This window comes from Helicoverpa armigera, chromosome 17 (assembly GCF_030705265.1).
Source record: "Helicoverpa armigera isolate CAAS_96S chromosome 17, ASM3070526v1, whole genome shotgun sequence".
In the NCBI taxonomy this organism is placed as follows: Eukaryota; Metazoa; Arthropoda; class Insecta; order Lepidoptera; family Noctuidae; genus Helicoverpa; species Helicoverpa armigera.
In genome coordinates this window covers 5,424,396-5,440,194 of record NC_087136.1, presented here as the reverse complement: position 1 = coordinate 5,440,194, position 15,799 = coordinate 5,424,396, and the positions used below count along the sequence as shown (strand labels likewise).

The 15,799-nt window shown below is 32.5% G+C and overlaps 1 protein-coding gene across 1 annotated transcript in view; it reads right to left on the bottom strand.

Annotated features, from left to right (window-relative positions):
* The window catches only part of LOC110374373 (gonadotropin-releasing hormone receptor), an 81,533-nt gene extending 69,046 nt beyond the window's left edge, over positions 1-12,487 (bottom strand). The window contains exon 1 of the mRNA XM_049846597.2: positions 12,272-12,487. The gene's annotated coding sequence lies outside the window, so the exon portion shown is untranslated. The remainder of the gene's footprint in view (positions 1-12,271) is intronic.
* Between the last annotated feature and the right edge of the window lie 3,312 nt (positions 12,488-15,799).

The window sequence follows — 15,799 nt, the reverse complement described above, 5'->3', positions numbered from 1 at the left end:
GAACCATTTCGGGCCAAATTCGACCCCCCTGTAACTCAAAATCTATTTTATTTACGCATATCAAATTTCTAGTATCTGTTGAGACCCCCTCACTTATCTAAAATACAAAATTTCATTAATATACCTATTGTAGGTCTTGAGATATTGACGTCAGAAAATCGCTATTTTTACTATACACTTATTCACTTATTCACTGATTCACTGACTCACTCATCAAAAACCTAGACCACTTCCAATGGTCGTATTGACTTGAAATTTGGCATGGAGGTAGGTCTTTATGTCAAGGTAAAGGAAAAAATCTGAAAATGGCCAAGTGTGAGTCGGTTTCAAAATAATGAAGGTGTTTTATACCCGGTGTAAATTTATACCCCTAAGGAACTAAAACGAACTAAATTTATCTATATTTATATAATATATCTTCGAATGGTACAAAGGTTTGTATTTAGTCAAAGTAAAGTAAAAATCTGAAAACGGCCAAGTAACATCATTAAAAAGTAACTATTTTTAACTGAGGTATGTGTATGGAACTTGGTACTTATTCAGATCTCACTTCTTTTATAGGCGAAGCATTCCCATATTATCGAACTTGGCAGTCTTTCACATTTTTGTTTTGGGTGGGTCTAGTACCTACAGGTTATTTTAAAACATACCCTTTATAGCAAATACAAATTGTATGATCTTATCTGTTGAATATAAACGTTTTACTTACTGAAAGTTAATGTTTTTAATAAAAAATATATTACGAGCTATTGTCTATTTACGATATCCAATCTTTGTTTTACCTATTCAATTTTATTTCAAGACATATCATCGAGAGTTATGTTTTAATAATATAATTTGAATAACAATAAACGGTCAAGTGCGAGACATACTGACTCATGAAGGCTCTAAATATTAATCGATATTTATTTATAACATATTTAGATAGCTAAACTTTTAAGGTAATATATTCATATTCAATGTTCTGTTATAAACAAGCGTTAAATTTGGCTATTGCAGTTATCGATATAACCTCGATTGCACGGTAGCCCCCTAAAATAGTTACATATTTTGTTCTGGTTTTCAGGGTGTGTAATATTAGCAGGAACAGAACGTCAACATCTATCATGTCACATTTCAGCGGTCTATCACGACTCAAAAGAAGCAGTCTGGTTATAGACGGATCGACAGGCAAGCCAGTCAGTCAATCGCACAGACGGTGAGCGAAGTCTTAGTAATAGGATCCCGTTTGATTTTTGGTTCCGGAACCCTAAAACGTAAGTCGCAATTCTATTGCAACATTGGTGTTTTCTTAAAGTCTTGACATTTTATTTCACTTACATTACAAAATTATGCTTATACATATGAAATACTGAAATACGTATACGTAGTGACGTCATATTCAGTTCTCTTTTTGGCAACCATTCTATTTTAAAATTCTAGATATTCAACGGGTATTTCATGACAAACTCATTTATCAAGAGAAAAGTACGAGTACATTTAGCGGATTAGTTTTCGTGGTACATTAAATACCTGCCTTGAAACTGGCTTGAAATAAAATTTTCTTCAAGTTGTAGGCTTAGCCTGTGTTAGACAAGAATTTGTAATGAGATATTTATCTCCTTAAGTATTCTATTTAAGAAAGAACATTTTGCGTCTGACTAAATTCAAATATTAACCAATTTCTTTTATATTTAATAACTTTGTCATAATAACATTTTTAATATAAGTACGTTACATAGGTAACAATTTTATGACTATTTCAAAATAATGCTGTGTTTTATTGAAACAGGTCATCATGATTTATCTGTGATCAATAAATAAAATCAGTACAGGTGTCCAAAATATTTTAATGAGCGACTGTTCCATGTTTAAAATAAATAATTATGTTTATTTTTTGATGCATAGGTAAACATAATTAAATTCTGTCTATTAACAATGACCACAATACGGTCTAGTTCGAGAAAAAAACATATATTTTTCATCCTCGACTCCAATCTATTTCAACATATGACCATAAAGCTGAAAGTTATCCATCCAAACATTTCGATATAAATGAAATAGAACAAAAAGGCTTTAGAAAATCCTGTACCAACAAATTGTTATGTGACTCTGAGTCAGAAAGTGGTATTTGACTGATTGGCTCACGATTCATCTATTGTTTTATGTTACTGAATATAGACTCCTGTTGTACTGTTAGTTCAATTTTCTATGACAAATTTTTTTGCAGGATACACAATTCGATGTTCATTTGTTTCTTTCATAATAACTGTGCCAAATACTGATTCATATTATAACAATTGTAGTCCCCACGCCGGCTAACAATTTTTTTATGATCAAAAAAATACATATATATCAACCCAAAATACTTGTACACCAAAATTAGACTTTAAGTAGAGCCATTTTACAAACTACAAACCTCAACATTTTATAGGTATCTACTAATTAGCACTACCAGAACTTGGTTAGTGATTATGCCAAAAATAGTGACTATTACGGTAAAATTTGAGTATCCATTAAAACAAACGAAAGTTGAGACTACCATAAAACCAGGAAAATGTTCATGTCTATTTTTACTGAAGGCCAATGTTAAAATAGACAAAAACTGAAATGTTATCCCGTTTCAGTTTTTATTTTAACTTACTTACATATCTAAAACTTAACAAGATTGTATTTTTCTTGTTAAATATTGAAGTATTTATTTCAGCTGAAATAATACGCAGATAATTATCATACGATAATGAACCACAAAATTGACATCAATTAATATTTTTAATTATTATACTCAGTCTTTGATCATTGTTCGAATACTCATTTTTTAAATTATTTAAAAATGCTGCATAAAAAGTTTTAAAAATATAACAATGATAATTAATATTTGTTTGTTATGTTTAGCACTGAACCTCACGGTTTATAAATTGTGGATTAATTAAGCTTCGGTGACAGTTGTGGCAGAAATATCATTACCTAATGCAAATATTTTTCAACGCATCTGTTATCTATATTTTTACAAACAATATTTTAATTTAAATAAATTACTATTCATAACTTTTGTTTGAGGTAAATGTATCTAATGTAATATTTGAATAACAAAGTAAATAATGTTAATATTTTGCCAATATTTGTCAGTTTCAGTTTGACCCTTTCATGCAAATAGGGTTTGAGGGCTATAGAGTTGAATTGGTACGGCTCTTTTATGGGATGTTCATGTGGGAATAAGATGTGTGCCATAAAATTATTAATCCATTCACTATGAAGAGGGTCTCGGTATATTTTTATTTCATTACTTCGATGAGCATGACCGCGTATGGGATGTATATTTTACGAGAGTACCTAGACGGGTAAATGATCTTCCCAAGACTATTTTTTCTACTAGTTCTAATAAGTAATACTAGGTACTACGTTGATGCCAGATATAAACCAAGGATCGGTATAGAGAACAATCACAGGGGCTGATTATGATCGATTGATAGAATCCTATGTTCAAAGAAACAAGCGAAGAATGATCGATCGAAACGAGTGTATAAAAAAAATGTGTGATGGTGCGACCATTGTTATTGGTTCGTATAAAATTGACGGCTATACTTGTATCATAACGATATCAATTCAATCAATCAATCAATATTTAGACTGAATTATGTACTTTTCAAAATGAGTTCCTTCAGCTCGCCACCTCGCCTCAACATATGTATGTAGAAAGTTCTTGTGATTTAAATGCATGTAGCATTTTAAAACATAGTTGCTACACTTTATTTGCACTACAAAATTTGCAATGTATTAGTAGTAGAATTAATTTCGAACTTTTGGTGTATTAAAAAATTCCAAACAGAAATTCTCCACGATTTTTTTCAGAAAATTTTACAAGTACCTTTTCAGAAATAACGGCCTTGGTCTCAAATTCTTGACAGTTGCACGAGGAAGAACCATTTTTAACTAGCATGGAAACATGATAGGCAGGCACTGAAAATAGATGAGCAATCTATCACAAACTAATTGTATTTTGAACTGCGTCGTGTACAAAAGTTTTCGCCCCGATGTTGCATGAAACATTATTTATTACTCCCTTTGGGCTTTGAAAAAATGTCCGCGACTGACACGTGTATGCATGATATCTCGTTTTGATTGAGAGTTGGGAATATTATGCAAATAGTAATAACAGTATGCCGTGATGATAATGTGCCACGTGAAAAATTAAGCACGCTTCTTTAGCAAGATTTTGGATAATTTAAAGTAGGTATTCCAAATAAAATGAATTATTAAATAAAACTACTCTTACGGATATTATTGCGGTCATATTAATATTATTTAATTTGATCTGCCCGTGACCATGGATGGTGTAAAGGATCCGAAACATCGGGGTAAAAGTAGTTTTATTTAAATGTCTAATATTTGCGTAAGTGTTAGAGTTCAATAGGATTTTTTAATGCAAGAATAGCATAAAAAGGAATCTTGAAAAACTTAGTAAAAAGGGAATTTCCTCCACCAATACCTATTTTTTGCACACTCAAAATAGGCTAGTGCTCCAGTTTGTGTAAATGATCGGCAAAATATGGACCAAGAACAATGGACCTTTTGTCCGTCTTCTAGATAATATACGAGGTTTAACGCCCACCAAAAAAGTGGAGGGATGGTACACTTTCAACCAAATATTGATAAGCCAATTAACTGTTCCTTTTTCCACTCAAAAGATGAAAGGTTGGATATAAAAATAATAAAACCGCTTTGTTTCCTCGTTACCCCTATGTTTTTAGATTCGATCTGTTTTAAAGGCCAATTTTCAGTATGGGAATGAGTTCCTGTTCTTCGAAAGTCCTTCTTTTGATATCAAAGGCTTCATCTAACGAGCGACATGTACTTACAAAAATAAATAAAAGTTTTACCCTTTTCATCAGCGTTCAATAGAATAGGAATAAGTGTTTTCTGTGGAAAAGATTACGTTTAGTATGTAGGTTTGGTAATATTTGAATTTTTTGAAAGCCCGGAAGGCGTTAGGGTAAGCCGGGATAAGGTCCCTAATCTTTAGGATTTGTTAAGATGGCAATGTAAGAGTGAAGAAAGAATGTAAGCTCATGTTTTTAAGGAAATGGTAGGTCAGGAAAACCCACTGTCAATTTTAAATTGTTTATAGGGGCCTTCTTTACGCTGAAGTTTGGGACTTTAATCTTGTAGCTGCTGCTCATTTTACTGGATTTCATCATACTCTGACATAAACAGATCGTTGAATATGCTCTTATATCGTGGTTAGTTACGATGGTTTTAAAAGACTTGTCTGTTCAATGAAACTAAAAATAAAACAAATGAACTGCTACTGCGCTTTAATTATGCAAATTCTGTGCCTCATGACTCAGCTTTCATTAAACAAAAGGAAGTTAAGCCAATCTTTGAATAAATGAAAAGCTATTCATTTGTTACAGTTAATCTTAGTGTCATTACTTGAATGCTTATATCTCTAAATGTAGACGTATCTGATTTGCATTGCAAATGAAATCTGAACTCTGAAAAGGGCATTCAAAGTATTGCATTGTTAGTTGCCAATTGAGAAACTAAATGAATGAATGATCAATGACGTTAATTCTTGTAGGACTAAATCCTTTTAAGGTTCAATACAACTGTTGATATCTTAATACATGTAAGTACTTTGATTGAATGACTTCGCATTTATTCATATTTCTATAAGTCTGGCCACCACCCACCCACGACCTTCTACAAACTTGTTACAAAGAAAATGCTATTCATAAATGAACGAGACAAAATAGTACCGTTTAGTATCTAATTTAAAAATCAAAGGCAAATTTTTCCATTGCTGCTGTGGCCAACTAAACGTGATAGTGACCTGATTAACTTAGTTAAGCTGAAGCGTGCATAAAATGCAAATTCCTGAACAAAAACCAACAAAATGACTATTTTTTAGCTCGTAAAATAAATGAGTGTCAGATTTACCCCCAGCCGCCACTACGGGTTAACTTTAAAGAGAGATTCTAAAATACATTAGTGCAGTGTAATTAAGACTGGTCTGCTTTAAAATTGTTATTTTCCGTGAGCATTTTATGAGGTTTATTAGTAAAGCAATGTTGGGTTAGTTCATGAAATCTTTATTAAGAGGGCTATCACAAATTTTCGCGAATTTAAACGTTTTATACGAGTTTTGATGCTTTGGATATAGTCACAATAAAAAAACAAAAATAAGATTCAGAAAGTTTGATCATTTATCTTGAAAGTGTATTAAATAAATATTTTAATTTGTCCACGTACATCAGTAAAATCTTTGTCTCTGCAAAGGATGTTTCATAAAATGTTGCTTTTGGGTATCTTTTGATGCTTCGGTACTCCGAGGATATAGCAATTTAACCATTTATAAAAATGTTCAAGATACAACTATATCTTGTACTTGGAAGTGCTTAAATCAATTTATTACAATTCATACAGTATTACACCAAAAATAATTCTATAAAACTGAGAGTTACTGACAATTTTCCGTACGAAACTATATATTTATCTATGAAAGTATAATCCAAATTCAAATAAAAAACATTTAATAATTAAGGTGGTATTGTTATAAAGCTTGAAAAAAAAAAATGGTCTATTTAAAAGTAAAACAATATTTTAAAATAATTTTTGTTTGCAATGCAAAATCAATATAAATCTTGTGACGCGCGGTGTTCAACTTTAGTCAGCGCCAGGCGCTTACCGAGGAGGGACGTATCGCTCGCTGTTGCGCCGCGTAAACTCGCCGGAGTTCGAAAAATATAGCGCAACCTACGCATCTAACACGTTTTGATACTAGTGAGTTTTATTTTATTTATTAGTTATAATGATCTGATTGAAATGTAATATACATAAGTATTAGGCCATGATATTCTAATTCGAAAATGTTATAGATTGGGTTCTCTTTTTGATGTTGGTTATAAAGAAATATGTACGTAAATGTCATCGTCGTTAGTTTCGCTGTTGCATAATAATGTAATTGGACTTCTTTGATTCTTGCAGGATAATGAAAGCATATTTAATTCAGACTATCAGACTCAATTGAATACCAGTACAAATAATATGGTAAGTATTTTTTGTCACCCGCAAAAGGTATACGTGATATATTTGTTTTAATAAACTATCTACATTCCTAGTTTTCATTGTTGCAGGAAAATGAAGATACAATACATGGAAGACGAATTATAGATTTTAGTTTTTTTATAAATCAATTACTTATAATTGATAAACATGGTGAAAAGTTTGGTTGTCGATTAAACAATTTAAAAATTGTAAACGATTACTTGTTTATTGTAACTCAATCGAGCTATTCTAGGTTATAAAATTCATCGGTACAAATAATATTTCATAAACTATAAAACAATAAATTATTTCGGAAAAAAGTGGCAAAGTCTCAAGTTTGTTTGTGCCGCGTGGCGGTCCGCAGGTGTGCGTTGCGTATTTCACTAGACGCACACATGCGCAAGTGCTGCCGGCTATCGTCTAATTTACCTACAACTGAGCAATTCGATTTTGTAATAGCGCTCTTAAAGGATTATCTCTACAAGTCTTCGGAGAGAAACAAAACACTGAATAAGATTTAGTTTTTGGAGCAGATGGTGCGTGGAATCTATGGAATCTATGGAATCTATGGAATATCGATAAATAATATCGATCAAACTTTTCAGTTTGAATAAAGTACCTGCACTGCTTATCTAACTAAGTATGTTTGTGTTTTCTAACTTTTGTGGCCCTACAGTCTTTTGAGCTACTATTGGCTTGCCTGGATAGCTGGGTAAAAGAGGTCAGAAAAGAGATGTTACACGCCAAAGAAACAGACTTTCTGTTCTGTTGTGAACCATTCGTTGTTATACCATAAACGTTGGATTGTATAGAAATAAAAATAAATTAAACAAAACACATTGACGCAAACGTTTTCAAGGCCTAGTCAGGCGTCCGTCACTCCATGTACTTGCGCGCTATAAGTGCCTACCGCCCAGCCGAGCGGTCTCGGTCCGCCGGCGGATCAAATTCAGTTGCGGTTTTCACAAGCGAAGCGCGCGCACGCCGTTCAATTTTTAACCGACCTCTAATAGTGCTGTTCGTTCGTACGCGCATTACGATGCCGTGTGGTGCCTTATGTGCTGTAACTTTAAAGTTTTTTTTATTTTACCTACACACTGATGTATATAATTATGTTTTATCTAGGTTTCTTCTACAGTCAGCACCAATAGGTATATAAAACAAAACAAACTTACAAAAATAATAAAACAAACTTTAAAAAAAGAGAACCGACTTCAAAACACTAAACCGTAAGAAATAATTTATTTTTTGATGTCGGTGCTTTTTCGATTCGTAATTACCAGCTGTTAGCACCAACATAATTACCAGCTGTTAGCACCAAATTAAAAAAAAAAAAAACAAATTATTTCTTACGGCTTTGTGCCTTATTTGAAGTCGGTTCTCTTTTTTTAAGGCTTTTTTTTTCATTTCTAGTGAACATCTCCGAAGATCATCATCAAACTAAGAAGTATTATACTTATTTTAAAAAGTTCTCCTAAATGTAACAAATCCTTTTCTGAAAATCGCATCGATATCGGTTTAGCCAAACGCGAGATTATCGCGCACAAACATACATACCTACAAACCATACAAGTCAAACTTCTCAGTTTGGCCTGTACCTATGTCTAATCACCTCCTTTTTTTAAGTTAGTTAAATATTTTATAAATAAATGATAAAATTTTTAACTGCCACATAAAAGTCAGAACATATTCACAGTTCTCAATAGCATAGATAAAAAGTTATGTTAATTTAATTTTACCGAAGAGGCAGCCCTGCGTTTACTGTGGAATCGCGCGGTGCGAAGCAATCACTGCTGTACGCTTGAGCATTTAGGCGCATTTTAGCATACAGTGGTTGCTGACGCGAAGGAGTAGGCAATTATCGTAATAGGTATTGGAAGTTTTCTACTGAGTGAAGTATCTGTAGTAATCTGTGGCCTAGTTACTTAAACATTCGTAAGCTAAAGTCGTCCGGTTTTTTCTGGTTATATTTGTAAAATCAAAATAGGCTTAGGACAAATCTGTTATGAGACAAATAAATAAATCTAGATTTCAGTATCCAGTGCCACCTACGTCCTTGCAACGTTTTATTTCAATCAAATCAAATCGATTTAGCCGCTTTCACGCCAGTATAACATATAAACAAACTTGCTTAAGGACCAAGGTCCTATAATTTTGGAAGCATTGAACCAAGTAGTGAACCCCCACATTATTTCTTCTGAGAAATTCAAGAAATCACAAACCCGAAATGCCCTGAGAAATAAACACTACTAAGGACCTACATTTAATTAGAACTACAATTTCTACGCTACTATTTACTCAAAAACCTAATTGCAGCGTCTCACCGTAAAAATACCAAAATAAACAAACCACGACTAAAAACTTGTTTTCTAGAAATAATTTCTCGATATTAAAAATTACCTCTCTTTCTTCGGAACTGCAATATATTGAAACAAACAAGTAATAATGAACCACTAAGTTTGTGATATTTAGCAAAGAAGCCTGTTAGAAAGTGCTCTTAATATTTCTAACGAATGAAACCTTTAAAAGACTAGTGAGGGTAAAAATTCACTGTGACACGGGCAAATGGCAAAGAACTTTCTCTTAATTTCTAGAAAAAAAAAAATTAACCCAATCTAGCTCAGTAAAAAGGGGGAAAGGAAAATTATATTTACATATGCAACAAAAGATTACGTCATAACAAAAGACTAGGTATCTGTATTTCTTCGTATGTAGAAACGAAAAAGGACCATATCTTCACAGTACTACTTTGTTATAAATTAACATTTGTAAACCTAGAAGTTACTGGAACAAAGCTTTAGGTACAGTCAAATAAACTAGGGTTTATAAATTATAGAGCTACTGCAACAATAGTGTAGGTATAATATAATACGTGGTTATATGTGTTTCTTTTTGTAATCTTAACTGTCAAGCTTTTGTTATGAAATTCAAAAACCTTTTCATTCTTGCTAGGTTCCCAAAAATGTATGAAAAGCTTGTCAGATAAGATTTTGTATCAAAAAGATAAACCATATATTACCATAGATTACATCTACATATATACAATGTACCTATACCTCTACAATCATATACATTTGGGATCGACAATTTGTTTTCCATTTGTTTTGCAATATCTCTTCTCTGAAAGTCCCGATATTGCTAAGCTATGGAAACAAACCAAATCAGGTTGATTTTCATCAATACCTATATATTCAATGATCAATCGATCGATACAGTACGTATAAGTTCTTTGAAGATTCTCTAAAATAGTACAGGTTCCCATAAATTCATTTGTTTTTAAACTTCATTCAAAATGCTTCAGTCAATATATTTTTTTAATGTCATTATTTGTAAAGCCGTATACCAGTTACCACTCTTTGTATTTGAACTACCTGTGAAAAAACTTTAAAGAAAATCAACGTACGCCATCACAACGTCATGATTACATATATACAACTAATGACCGCGACTGTCTCATTCGTTTCGCTTATGTTTTTGGAGCGAAAAAAAATATAACGCCATTTTAGGCCCGCCTGATGAGCAAACAGAAGTTATCATTAAAACATTGCAGCGGGAGGTTATTATGTTATTATTTTTCTTAATGTACTCTGATTTCCGTAGAAAATAATATTTTATCGTTAGTTGGGTGTTGAAAAAATCTATATGTGATGTACCAGATTACATAGGACGTAGGTAAGTCATGCCACAAGACAAAGAAAAAAAAACAGTAAATTATAATTACAGTTGGCATAATCATAAAATGCGTAGGTCTAAAATCCGATGGGAGTATGGACTACCGAATATAAGAAATTAGAAGTTCATAAAAGAAAACCCTCGAAATAATAGAAAAAGTTTGATTTCAATTTCCATAAAGAAGTTTCAGCTAATGTCACTCACAGAATCGATATAAGAAGTAAGTATCGAAGTAAGTATTAAAAAAACTTTCAAGCAATTTAATATTTTCCGTATTATGAAAATGGATTTTCCACATAATTACGAGTTTTAACAGATCTTACGTCAAACGAAGTTCTTCTAAAACGGTATTTTTCGAGTGTTAAGCAGGTGCCAAAACGTCAAGTTTATCGTACCATCTCTATGTTACAGAATTTAACAGCACAAAATCAGATATGGGGTTAAACTCATGATTAAACTATTTCACATAATAACAGAAATAAACAAAACAATCTCGCAAAAACCAACCATTAAATGGCTTATTACAATATATTGACTAGATACCATTAATGGCGTCTAGGCCAAATTTCACCAGCATCTGTTCTAGATTGGAACGGGTGAATCACTAACTTCCAGATTCCTGACAGATTCGTCAAATATTCAAACCACAAAGCAATTTCGGCCCGATGCGTTTTGCGACTACTAGACTACTAAGGGACAGGTAACCGCTTGCATGCCGTTAGTTGTAGAACAATAGAGAATCAACTGTGTCTCGTGTATAACTTTGTATTTTTTGTATTTTATAAAATACAAAAAATAATGTTCGTTATAACGAACAAGAAAAATGCATGTATATTGCACATTCCTCACGAACATTATTCTAAGTCTTATAAATTCAACATTGCTTGTGTAGAAATCCTGATTGCTAGTTACAAAATGTGTCATTCTACTTCGTACCAAAGATTGGTTTGTCGGACGAATAATGGTTAAAAGGGCGGCCAGCACTGGGCCCCAACAAATAGTGTCACGGAAATCATACTATAGCAATGTCGAAACATCTATTGTGTACGATATCTCGTAATAATGGTCTATCTATAGGACAGCAATTTTCTTACAATCATTGTTAAATGATTTATTGTTAATGTCCTGTTATAATTGTATCCAATTGATGAGGAATAAAATGTTTATTTTCTGAATGTATAGAAAACATAAGCAAGCAATTTGAGTAAAATAATATCTATAATTTTTTTTTTTATTAAGTAGGTAGTAAATATAAATTAATTTATATCTTAAGGAAGTATCAACCTGCGTTTATTTATGTTTTTGTAATGCGTAGTTATGAGTATCATTGCAAGATGAATACAATTAGTCTTCCCAACTAGAAATCTGTGATAATGAGGAAAGTACAATAAATTAGCATTGATAACGCTGTCTAAATACTGATAACGTAATAACACAGTCAAATACTGTCTTAATTGTAATGATCTCACATTTGAGTGAAAATATTGTTATTTGCATTGATAGTACAAAATAGTCATGAATATTAAAATATAGCATTGCATTCTTTATTTTAAACTTTCCCAAAAAAACTTACGCAATAGTTTCCAAACTCCAAAAAAACTGATCCAACAGAAAACTCAATAAACAAAATCCTCGTTCAATACATTAGTCCACTTATATACTCGAATATTTATTAAATTATTTAAGTTCAAAATACGTCAACAAACTTTGTTCCGCGTCACGGTCGCTCGGTAACGCATCCAGACGTCGCGTCGGTTCGGTAACTAGCAAAGGACTGCCTGAACATCGCTTTGAGTGATACACTGAAAATTTTCACCCGCTCCTTTTAATCGCTATATCTACGTATTGTTTTTCCAGCTGTTTTAAAGTAACAGTTGTGTACACTTCCATTGAACAAGCTTAAGTTTCAATACGAAGAAAAAATATGTATGAGTTTTTCGTACTTGAAAAATCGCGTACTTGAAAAATCGCGGTAACATATTTCGTCTGGTATTTCGAGTACCTAGATTATTTTTTGAAAGGTTTATGGAAATAGTCAAGATATTTACATAAAAATACTGAAACACTACTAAGCAAAACAAAGGAGTTCCTATAAATCCTATTAATTACAACCAAATAAAACTGTGGACAGTTGAATAAATACTTCGTCATAATATTTCGAACGTAAATATACCGAATCATACAATTGTTAACGCTACAACAAAAGGTGTTTTAGTGGTATTCTAAAATATTTTTAACAAACCAAAAGGAACTATGGATTTAAGTTATGCTATTCTACACGATACACATTAAATTATGTGATACATAAGGACCTTTTCACGGTTATTCCGTTCCTAAACGTAGTTTGATTAGTATCTGTGACAGGCCTTGCTGAAAATTCAAATATCGAATTAATAGATGTTGAACACGGAAAATAAATGACAAGGTGTTCTAAATTTAAATAATGTCGGTAGTTTACCGATGTTTTTTATTATGCCGGAGATCTGACACTTTAAATAGTGGCGTATACAAATAGGTTTAGTGATAGATTTATACTGTTTCAACGCTAAACGGAGTTTGTTATTAATTTTAGTGGGAAATTCTTCCGTGTGTTTTACTAACCTGTATTTTATGTTTTAATAATTTGTTTACACGTGTTTTCCAGGTAACTGTGACTCATTATAAAATTTCAAGTACAGTAATAAATTCTGATAATAGGTAAATAAAATATGAAGTACTTTATTCCGGACTATTCTTAAATTATATTAAACCAGATCTTTTCCTCAATAAATTGTATTAAATATTGAAATAGCTTTTACATTAAATTAAAATGTTGATAATGTGCCGATTGAGATGAAACACATTCACTCTTAAAACTTTCATTCAGGTGTGATAATAAGTTTCCTACTGACGTAAGCGTAAACCGCGAGAAAAAGTTAGTTGTAAAATAAAACCTCAATGATTCGCTGGTTAAAAAAAAGATGAAGTCATATTTCGAATCATAAAACATGCAAAACTCATTATAATTTTTTATTACTTTAGGGAAATATAAAATCAGGTCATACGCACGGACTAAATAAAAATATGTCCCGCACACGTCGTAACTATTCTTTTATTTTATGCTCTGAAACAGTCACATAATACTTTTCTTTATAATTGTATGTAGGATTGAGTACTTTGTCTGTTAACCATTTCATTTTTAGGGTTCCGTACCCTAAGGGTAAAACGGGACCCTATTGTTTTCACACGTCTGTCCGTCCATCCGTCTGACACCACGCTGTATCTCATGAACCATGCTAGTTAGAGTTGAAATTTTCACAGACTGATGATGTATTTCTGTTGCCGATGAAAACTGAAAACTAGAATTAAATAAATATTTCGAGGGGTTCCGATACAACAAACGTGATTTATTGGTCCTTTTTATAAATCGGTACGGAACCCTTCGTGCGCGAGTCCGACTCGCACTTGGTCGGATTTATTTCTTTACAAACTTTTATTTACCCTCAGTGATATTTTTGTAGGTAACAAATCTCTCAACTCAAGCAGCAACCCGAACAGTGTATTCATAATGTATCCTAAGTGACAATTTAATATTATGTGGTCTAATCTTGGTGGATGGGAGTTTGTTTCGCTATGTCTTCTTTCGAGCCAAAACACAAAGGAAGTGGTGAAGGGCAGGTGTTTTTGGGGTCTGACTTTTATAAACTTGGCCTTCAAAAGTGCTAATTCTCTGTCTCTTCAAATGACTTTTGATTTTATGTTTACTCACTAATCGCATGCAAGCGAATAGAACTTAGAATCTATAATTATTATGTAAAGCTTTTTTTCTAAGTATTTTGTTTAATGGTCGTGACTATGTCGTTTTTATAGTGAAATATTATAGCTAGACAAAGCTTTTCATGTGTTGCTTTATTTGCAATTAGCACGCGGTTTTAAAACATGGTGTCTGCATTCCAAACTTTAATTTAAAGGTGAACATTTTTGAACGAATTTAACGTGAAGTTTTAATAAAAATACCTACATGAAACTTGGTCAGAGACGAAAGATACAGTAGATTTAGTAGAATATTTCGAAATAGGTGACACAGACAGTAGATAGTGTCACGAATAGTCTTTGTAATGTCGGTTAGTAACTTAGCTTTGTCTAAATTTGGACCAATACTTATCTAGGTTTATTTTGGGACTTAATAGTGTAATACAAAAGCTGTAACAATAGTTTTATAAATAACTCGAATTATGTATCGCTTTATTCTTTTGAAAAGAGCTTGTGTAGTTATTATATTAGTCGTAATAATCAAGTAGGTATAGCTGCTTTTGTAGTTAAGTCAGAGTGAACCTAATTAGCCTAGGTTAGATTATAGGGAATAGGGTATGTATGTGAGTGCCACAATGACCCTTAGGTAGTTAGCTTCAATATGACTTAGTGACTAGCTAAAATTATACTATTGTTTGAAGTAGTTTCACATTTTCGCTGAAATGACAGACGACGCAGACTGATTAAGTGACTCACCACAAAATTCGTAGTTTAGAAATAATATACTAAGCGAGATTTGGTAATAAATTCGGTTAGAAAAAAATATGCCGACTTTATATCAGAATAAAAGAAAGAAGGCATAGTCAGCCGTCAAACCATTATTTCTTTATTTATGTCTGGGGACGACTTTGAATTTATCGTGCCCATAAAGTAAATAACCACTAGAGAGCGCACTCGCCAATTTCTTCTAAGAACACGACTCACCACTGCGGGCGGGGGGACGCGACATAATCCGCGGCTACTATTGGTCAGTTCACGGTCGCTACTAAAGGATCGTACTGATCGTAGCCTTATAGTACGCGCAAAATCACTAACTTTTGGCGAGCGTCGGGGCACTGTATGCGCAGTCAAGTGGTTTTATAGTCTTTGATCGTGCCCAATAACTACATTTTGGCTTCTTGGAACAACCCATCTTAAATCAATAGAATGTAGTATATTTCATTGAATTGGGTGATATCAATTGTGTAACACAACATTACATATTCCAATATAATAAAAAGGATAAACCTTTTTTGTTTGTTTAAAGGCTCCGACATAACTGAACTGATTTAAAAATTTGTTGTGTGTTGGATAGCTACACTCTTCTCGA